Below are 10,356 nucleotides of genomic sequence, written 5' to 3'. Positions count from 1 at the left end.
ATTTATATCCTTTATATTTTATACTTGAAATAACGTAACCTCAAAATATACGGATATAAAGAATCGCGCGAAGTATTCGAATCATGAGAATCGCCAGCATCGAAATCTGGAAATATTAAAATCCCAATCTCTTGATTTTATTTCAAAGCAGTTAGCAGATAGAGATATAAGTAGAACCGCCGAAGTGTTCCGACCCGCAATCGTTCACCTTCGAGTTTTTAAATTCAGAAGAGGAGAGATGGGTTGCGCGCGCAACCCAGTCATGTACATCGTCTTCTACTCACGAAGGAATAATAAGGAGACCTTACTCCGTTCCCCCACATGGCAATAGAAACATTACCGTAAGTGATACGCACATTACAGGAAGCTCTTAGATTTGAGTGCGCAGGTTCGCAGTTGTCCTCTTCCTATACATGGAAAAGCGTGCAAGTGAAAAAGTTTGTCAAATTGACGTAAGTTAAGAGGTTTTGTTTGTTTGTTTTGATGCAAGTATCAGAAATGTGTTCTAAGCCATGAGGTGTCAAGTTCCAGATTGTGGACGAAGTTAAACGCCGAACAAACTTTCTCACTCTCACACTTCTCCATGTATAGTAAGAGGACAACTGCGTACATGCGCAATCAATTCTAAGATCTTCCTGTAATGTGCGTATAACTTACGGTAATGTTTCAATTGCCAGTTTTAGATGGCTTCCCTCTGGCAGTTGGGTCTCCTTATTATTCCTTCGTGCTTCTACTAGATTTCACACAGACAAGATATTTGACAGTATTGGAGTGAAGGTCGTTTCAAATCTGGGATCTCTGTCAAGGCCCATTCACAAGCCAAGCGCTTGCAAAGTCGGGTTGGTAAGTTAGCGATTTACAAAATATGTCGTAAAGCAAACACAAACGATATTAATATTTATTCACTTATCTTCTTACTTGTTAAGGTTCACTTGTTTCATAATTTTTAATACATAATTGGTTCAAGTCTACACCACCTTTAAATTACCATAATTTGAAATCATTGGTGAATTAATAATTGGAAATGTAATGCGATTTTATTGATTTTAAGTGAAAATTCATTACATAGCTAACCTATTTTTAACCTACTCTTAAAAGTTATGAAAAATTATACTGCATATGCAGTATCAAAATGCATACTGTTCGGGATACTTACTTTATAAAGTTGAATATATAATTAGGGTATTTTCTTGAAATAAAAAAAAGAATTTCAAATGGGTTGATGCAAGATTCCCTTTTTAATAATTGAATATTATTGATAATGACTTATTTATAAATGTGAGCATGCAGAATAAGTTTATCGACCAATGACTTGTTATGCGCAAAGGGATGTTCTGATATTTTTAAAAAGTAACCGAATTGCTGTTAGACAATTCGGTGTTTCTTTATTAACATTTTTACACATTTATAATCGTAGGCAAGATTAGAACTGAACTAGAGACCATAGGTGTGGTCCTATTTATAGTCTAGCGGATAGATGTGGGATTGCCTAAATCTATGACGCAAGTATGTCAAAGTCGACTGCGTAACACCCCCCTTTGTAGACAAGATTTAGTCCTCTAAACCTATTTTAAATTTTCTAGGTTTGATTGGTTCCATTGAGTTCACTAATGGTTGAGCAGATGCAGTGTAGGTTACAATTTGTGGGGTGATTTGATTTTTTGTTTTAATGCAGAATAAACAAAGTTTTTTAGGAAATAATGCCCTAATCAATTCGAAGATGCCACATTTGTTTAATTCCCATAAGAATGTTAACAATAAAGAGAAGTATCCCACATACTTAAGCCAGTCTAAACTGGTTGCCACCCATGTTTTCATACGTCGATGATTGGATATATTTTTTAATGTATTTTCGGTGTCATCTAAACTTAAGCGAGCTTGTTTAAGTTCTTCATTATCTATCTGTTTAGGGAGTTGGATTAATTTTTGTTCCAATTTCTTTGAGTCTTGCTCGTCGTAATTAATGTCGTAAGTTATATTGATCAAATAAGTTTGTTTTTCTTCTAAATGTTTGGGTAAATCTATTTGATCATAATTATTATATAATTTACAATAATTACCTTCTATTTTAACGGGATTAATAATTTCTACAGTTGTTGAATTATTATCGCAACTTATGTCTAATTTGGTTTTAACAAGAGGGATTATAATATATCCATTCGAGATAGGTACAAAAGTTTCCTTATGGAGTAAGTACGGAGATTGATTACAGTTCAAATCGGAGTGTCTTTTAAAGAGGCTTGCTCCACAGGTTTTGCTATCCATTATTTTGAGGTTTGATTGGTTTCGTTTACAAATTAAGTAATTTGTTATAGTTTTACAATGTTCAATCGTCTGTTTGTCTGCGGGAAACGTATGAATCGTATGAAACGTATGAACGTATGAATACTAAGTCATGGTCAGGTATAATAGACAAATAGAGGTTACCCTTCTTTTCAGGAATAGGGGTGATTTTTTGTAGGGATCCTTCTTCTTTTTCTAAAACAGGTATGCCTAGAATATAATAAAAGAGTTCTTGAAATATTGCTACAGAGAGCGTTCTAATATCAAGGATGTACTGGTAATTTTCTTCTGTTTTGTCAAAGTGATAACGTGTTCTATGGTGTTCTTCGAATTCCTGTAGCGTATTTTTTAAGATTGTGGGTGTTAAAATTTGCGGATGTACTATCCCGTGTTTACCATCATTAATGGCGTCAATGGCAGTGTGAATGTCTTCGTTCATTTCGTCTATTAAGAGTGTAATCAACATAAGTTTGGTATTAATAAAATTATCTTTAGTGTTATTGTTTATTGTTTGTCCTAATTCTTGTGCCAATCCAATTTCTTTTCCTATTTCTTGTTTTATTGATAAATATTCGGTTGACGAAGAATCTAATATCAATTTAATATCATTCAGAATTTATTTGTGTCAAATCGGATTCAGGTAATCTTCCAAATAATGTTTTAGAGATATCGCCGACGAAGTTAGCTAATCCTCTTTTATGCCTTTGTTTCCCAAGTAACTTGTGCAGGATTTTAATTTTAGAAGTTAATCGGATGTATCTTCCTTTGACTAATCTTAATTCTTCTTTTGGTGCACATGAGAATCCGCAAGCTCGTTCAGCTAGGATTAAGGTATGATCTATTGCTTCTAGCCTTTGTTCTGTTGTGGTTAAATGTATCCCTATAATTAGTCTCCATTCTTCATGGTAAAGATGTACCTTTTTTACCTCTTCAACATAGACATTACCCATTAATTCTTCCAATACGTAATACGCTTTAGTAGCGGTTACTATTGCGCAGATTAGTAATAGCACCTTCATCTGTAAAGTAAAGCATTATTTGGTCAATATGAATTCGAATTATTTTGTGGTGTTGTTCCTAAAGTTGTGTTTTCCATAGTATTTATTTCAAAACTAATAAATTTTAGTTTATCATCCCTTTCATTGTTATTTGCGGCCATTGAGGTTTTAATTAAATTTTTTAAAGTGGAGTGCATTCTTTCAATATTACCGCTAGTGTTCTAAAAGTCCATTGATGATTGAGTTTGATGTTTCGTTCTGTAGTGGTAACAGGACGGTGTACCTTGTTAACCTGTCTTGGATACTCAATATGTATTTATTACCTTTTCGAGTTTCTGGTAAAGGTCCAAATATGTCTAAGGCGATTTTATCATTAGGGTTTGTTGGGATATCAGGTAATATACTGGATGCTTGGTTGGTTATACTGGTAGTTTTTTTTATTTGACAAATGGGGCATTTCTTAACGTAATTCTTAATTTGTTCGTCCATTCCTAATCATATCCTAATTTTCTTTGCTCGTTCCAAAGTATTCTTTTCTCCTAAGTGAGTCGAGTGGGCTTTTTTCATAATTTGTTCTTTTTCAGCTTTAGTGAGTTCTCGAATATTTGAGAAACATAAATGGAAACCTGTATCTGGATAATAATTCGATAGAAATTGTATTAGTTCTTGAATTAGTTCTTTTTGCACAGTAGTGAATAATGGATCTCCAAATTGTAGTCGTACCAATGTCAGTTTTTTATCTTTAATTTCGTCTATAATCCAAGCTAAGTGTTTTAGCCAGTTTTCTTCTTCATATTTCGGCATACTTTCTTTTGTAATTTGCTTCCATAACTTTCCTACAGCATTTGGTCTAATGTTTACTCGCTCTTTGGTTACGGGATTCAACCGCCATTCCATTAATTCGTTGAACCAGTTAACTTGGGGATTTTCAGGTATTTCTTGTAACGTGTCCTCCGCGTCAGAATCTGTGAAAGAATCTGATTTTTCTCCGCTGAGTATCTTAACTTTTTCTTGTGGATTTAATTTTTCTAGTCTTAACCTCCATCTCAATAGTCATGAACTAGGGTCTTTTACATTATGGAGCCATAAAAGGGCTTTGTGATCAGTTTGAATCTTAAAGGGTTTTCCAAGTAGATATCGTCTTAATCTTTTAACCGCCCATACTATGGCTAATAATTCCTTTTCGCTAGTACTATAGTTTTCTTCAGTTTTATTTAATGTTCTTGATAAAAATAAACAAGGATGTCCTTTTTGTGATAATACTGCACCTAATCCGTGGTTAGAAGCGTCTGTTGTTAGGGTAAATGTATCTTGGAAATCTGGGAATCTTAAAACGGGTGATTTACATAATGCTTTTTTTAACGTGTTAAAGCTTTCTGTACATGTAGGTGTCCAGTTAAAGATAGTGTCTTTTTGTATTAATTTTGTTAATGGTTTCGCTATAGATGAAAAGTTTTTTATAAATTTCCTATAGTAACCGGCGAGTGCTAGAAATGATTGAACCTGCTTAACGTTTTTAGGTTCCTTGAAGTTTTGGACAACTTCTACTTTGGCTTGGTTAGGTTTCACTCCGTCTGCTGTGATTAAATGTCCTAGATACTCAAGTTCAGGTCTCAGATATTCACACTTAGAAGGTTCCAATTTTAATTTGAGTTGTTTGATTCTTTCTAAAGCGGTAACTAAATTTTTGTTATGTTCTTCTAGGGTTTCTCTAAATATTACAATATCGTCAATATAGACAAAGCATTCTTTTCCTATGAGTCCCCTAAATGCGTTGTCCATCATTCTTTGGAATGTGGCCGGGGCATTTTTGAGACCAAAGGGCATTCTGTTATATTCATAGTGTCCACGAGGAGTGGAAAATGCTGTATATTTTTCTGATTCTTCTAACATGGGAATTTGGTGAAACCCAGAACTTATGTCAAATGCTGAGAAATATTTTGCTCGTCCGACTTGACCCAAAATATCATCTATGACTGGTAAGGGATAGGCATCTTGGTCTGTATCCTTATTTAGTTGTCTATAATCGATAAGCATTCTGAGTTTATTCCCTTTTTTAGGAACTACCCAGATTGGTGAATTAAAAGGTGATTGCGAATGCCTAATTATTCCTTTTTCTAAAAGTTCTTGGGTATGTTCTAAAGCAAATTCTTTGTGAGCTTCAGGAAGTTTGTGCGATCTTAGATTGACTATTTTTCCTGAATTTAGCGTGATTTCGTGATGTGTTCTTGTGGTACAGGGTAAAGGGTCACCAGGTGAAGTAAACACTTCCTGATATATAAGAATAATCTTGCGTATTTGATTTCTTGTGTTCGATTCGATATGTGATAATTGTATAATTTTTTCAAGTTCCATGATCCTGGTTGATCTTGTTTTGTCTAGTATCCTTTGCTCCTTGCTTTCTCCTTTTTTTGAGTCTCCTCTCGAGACTGTATTTTTAAAATTTTAGAAGTCTTTTTTGCCACGTAATTGCCATTTTTATATAAGGGCATTTTTATGTCATCTAGAATTAGGAGTTTTGATGTTATGGCATACCTTTGATATTTTTTAAAGAAAGGTAGTCCAATAATTCCGGCTTCTGGTAGAGGGAAGTCATCATCCACTAAATGGAATAAATGTTTCTTCTTTGCATATGGTATGTAAGCTGCTTCTGATGATTGGTGTCGATCATTACCCATTGCAAAATTTTTAGGAAGTTTTATTTTTTCGAATTTATCCGGTAATTCACTTTTCTTTATAATGTTAATCGATGCTCCTGAGTCTACTAGTAAGTTATATTCTGTGCCATTTCTTCTTCCTCTAATGCATAGTAGTTGTCCACATACTGTTGAGACTCAGCTGAGTCCTCGTATTCTATCTGTTCCATTCTTTCTTCTTCTGTCATTGAGTTGCTGTCTATCATATTGTCCTCTTCTCAAATAGATCTTATTTGGGGTGGTCGTTTGAAAGATTGACCGTACGGAAAATTTGTATGTCTCACTGAGCATTGCGCTGCAAAGTGGCCAAGATTTCGGCATTTATGACACTTCATTTTGGTTCGGTCGGCCAGTGCGATATTCTGATTAGGAACTCTTGGTGTTGAATTTTCTTGAGGCCGTGGAGTTTGTGGTGGTATGGGTCGATGTATATTAACACTCATTGATGGTCGTGGGATTACTCTTTGCTGTGTTGACTGAGCTTCTTTAAACCATATCTCGGATTCTATTGCCGCGTTTTGGGCTTTTTGCAGGTTAATAGGATTCTGTACTTTAATTTGTAATCCAATCTCTCTTCTTATATTTAGTATGTATCTTTTTGTACTTTCTTTTTCTTCAATATTTATTGATATTTTTTTTTCTTTGGAACTAGAATGTTCTGAATGTACTGCGTATTTAATTTCATTAACTATTTGTCTAAACCTTAAGTTAAAATTTTGGGTTGTTTCATTTATTACCTTCTTACAGCTTTCAAGTTTACTTCTTAAGGCTGAAACTGATCCAATCTGTTTTAAATTTTGTCTTAAAGCACTATACAAGTCATCATATTCGCGAATAGTGGAGTATCTTATTGCTCGTTCAGCATTTCCTTGGATTTTTTCTGCAATTATAAACTCTAAAAGTAGGCTAGACTGAGAACACTGTTTTTGAGCTTTTTTAACAGACTTAATAAAATCTTCTATTCCCATGTCGTCATGTCTGTTTAGGACCTTAATTGTTCGAATTATGTCTTTTGCAGGTATATTTTGTTCCAGTGGTTGATTTTCATGTTTATTATTTTTGTGAGATGTCTTAGATGTCGTTCCTGTTTTTGAGAATGTACAGATGGGCCTTATATGATGCCCTTCGGTAACTTTTTCGTCTTCACTGCCTGAACCATCTCTATCTGATTTAATAATATCATCCTCGTCATCGTCCCTGTCTATTACTACTTTTCCTTTCACTCCGCATTCTTCAGCTATAGATTGTATTTCATTGAGTCGCTTTTCGTTTTCCTTTGCTAGTGTTGAAACGTTATTTTCAGTCCGCTTAGTTCGGCTAGTATAGTTCGTAGGAGGTCATCTGTTCCCATATTAGAGGGGGATACAGATCTTTGAGGGAAAACTAGATTCGTCTATTACGTATGCGTCGGAGTCTGTCTCGTCTGTAGAGTACTCTAAGTTATTTTTTCTATAGTTGGAGAAAGCCAGTGTGATACTCGTACTTTTGTTCTAAATTCCGCGTGATGGTTTTATTTGCGTGACATAAGTTTCCCGTTTAAACCTTAATTTGTTGGCATCATGCTACAAGAATGCCAAGAAACTTCAGGTACCGTTTGATTTATTGACGGACACAGAGGCCAGGGAGCACCATAAGCTTGTGTACGGACGTGAGCCTAAAGTTTGGTAGTATTTGGACGCAAAGTTTATGATTTTAGTCATAAAATTTGCCTCGCAAATATCTTCAAACTGTACAAAAAATCTAACACTTCTTATGTCTATTTTTCTTCTACTCACTGTTTATTGTTTTGAAGGCCTTAGATTTCTTGCTTCGTGTTGAGTTGAGTATTGTATACTACGTTAATGTGCTGTTGTTATTTGACGAAAATGAGGACTCTGTTGATGGTTCGAAGATGAGAGCTGCGTTGAGGACTTCGTTGATGATTTCCAAGATGAGGGCTACGTTGAGGACTTTGTTTATATATTGCGTACCCTTTCAATTTTCCAATTAAATTCAATTGCTGGTTAACGGGCTTTTCCGTAGAGAAAGTCCGGAATTCTTGTAGAATTTCGTAAAATTTCAAATGCCAATTCTTCTGGTCAACGGGCTTTTCCGTGGAGAAAGTCCGGGTTCTTCCTAAGGTTCGTCACTTAGATAGTTCTTGTTGGATAGTCTAATTATTTCCGTAGGAATTACTACCGTTGAGAACTATCCTGGCAGGATCGCCAGAAATGTTTTGCGCAATGTTCTGATATTTTTAAAAAGTAACCGAATTGCTGTTAGACAATTCGGTATTTCTTTATTAATCTTTTTACACAATTATAATCGTAGGCAAGATTAGAACTGAACTAGAGACCATAGGTGTGGTCCTACTTATAGTCTAGCGGATACATGTGGGATTGCCTAAATCTATGACGCAAGTAGGTCAAAGTCGACTGCGTAACAGACTTAAGACGAATATTTTTTTGCATATGAATCAGTGCTCCCAATTTTCGGAACTTTATGAACTGCGCATGCGTCGTACCAGCAACACGATTTGTTGCTTTTAGCGCACGCATTTTGAATGTTAATGCAATTCCTAATCATTATTCATTATAAATATCACATTTCAATATCGACACTATCCAAAATCAGCCCGCCAACAGTAATCAATCGTGTGTCCGGCGAGAAGCAAGCGAAGTTAAAAAAGTTCCTAAGATTGGGAGCACTGATATGAATAAGCCTTTCTATTTACAAGTTTGCTACATAACCTGTAAATGATATTTATCAATTCATTATATCTATTTTAATTGCATTAATACATATTATAAGTTAATTATTTTCATTAAGCTATGTCCATTAGAGTTCGATGAAATGTGTGCTTTAAAGTAAATATTGTATTATTAATTAATAATAATGTCCAAGTTATCGTTTTGGGTTCCTTTTCAGCCACTGGGGTTCATTTTTGTTGCAGCTCCTTTGGGACCAAAAATAGGTTCCAATGGAAACTTCAGTTTTTTCTGTGATTCATTTGTTTTATAGATTTTTTCCATCAAACAAATGAATATTATATATCAAACTTCACACTGTATATAAACTATATATAATTTTTCCCCTTTGGAAAGATCTTTTGTCTAGCAGTTACTGGGGCAGTGGGAACAATCCCAACATTAAAATTGCAATCCATCTTAGGTAAAACATCGTTCCCCTTTCAAATAGGCAAAGGGCTTCGATGGTGGCGTACAGACTTTCCCTAAGAGAAACTCATAGGAACACCGCTTTCCTTGATCTTCATGGTTTATTAAAGAGCGTATAGACGGGAATTAAATCGTTTGCATGCACTTTGATAACATGCTGAAGGAGCAGTTATTCATTGAGAACTTTAAGGTCATCTTTCCGAAAATGGATGATTAGCATTATGAAGAGAGGTGAAGTAATTAATTTACAACGCGAGGTCTCGCCTCGTGTAAACCCTAAAGACCCCCTCGGCTCTGAAACTGGAATATTTGAGATGAAACCTAGTTCTGAAACAACAATCGCACTTTGCAATTTCACCACGATATTTAAAGTTCAAATCGTGATTATTAAGGCCTGCAGTGAGAAGCGCCCACTCCCTCCGCCACCGGGGTAGCGACGGGCTATTTTCTTTTAAAAAAACGCTTTTTCCTGATTTTTACTTAAAATTATGAGTTGTTTCGTATTATTTTCAGTAAAATCTACATATTCCCGTCCATTTCACTCAAACCCTGGCGGACCGAAGGAACCGAATGGAGCCTCTACATAGTACCCGTAAAGACCCCATTGGCCCCGATTCGGTTCCTTTTTAAAAGACTCAAAAAAACAGCAAGATCAACTTTAAATCTGTTGAAATTTGGATTCTACGTTAAATTTTTGATTAGAAACTCACGGAGTAATCGCAATACTTTTTTTTGCAGCGTTCAAAGTTTTTAAAAATGTGATTAACTTCTGCTGAAGGTGACTTCAAGCGCATCCATAATAGCTCAAGTAGTATGTTGCGCGCGAAGTTTAAAAATAAAATTCTCTCACTTGCATCGCAGTCTTGTTTTCTGAGGCTTCCACTGTATGGCGCTAACATCCAGACAAAATTCTTAAAGTTACTGACGGAACGCTTATTATCTGCTATTAAAAGAAGATGCACTTGAAGGTGCCTTCGGCCCATGTAAATGACAGGTATTTTATTTTTTTAAAGTTTTTAACGCTGCAAGAAAAAGTATTGCGATGAATCCGTGAGTTTCGAATTCAAATTTTAACGTAAAATCCGAATTTCAACAATTCAAAAGTTGATTTTGCTGTTTTTTGAGTTTTTTAAAAAGGAATCGAATGGGGACCCAATGGGATCCTTACGGGTACTTTGTAGAGGCTGCATTGGGTTCTTTCAGCCCACCAGGGAACCCACACCC

Source organism: Belonocnema kinseyi, chromosome 9 (genome assembly GCF_010883055.1).
Source record: "Belonocnema kinseyi isolate 2016_QV_RU_SX_M_011 chromosome 9, B_treatae_v1, whole genome shotgun sequence".
Classification (NCBI taxonomy): domain Eukaryota; kingdom Metazoa; phylum Arthropoda; class Insecta; order Hymenoptera; family Cynipidae; genus Belonocnema; species Belonocnema kinseyi.
The sequence above is the reverse complement of the archived record's forward strand: the minus strand, read 5'-3'. Positions refer to the sequence as shown.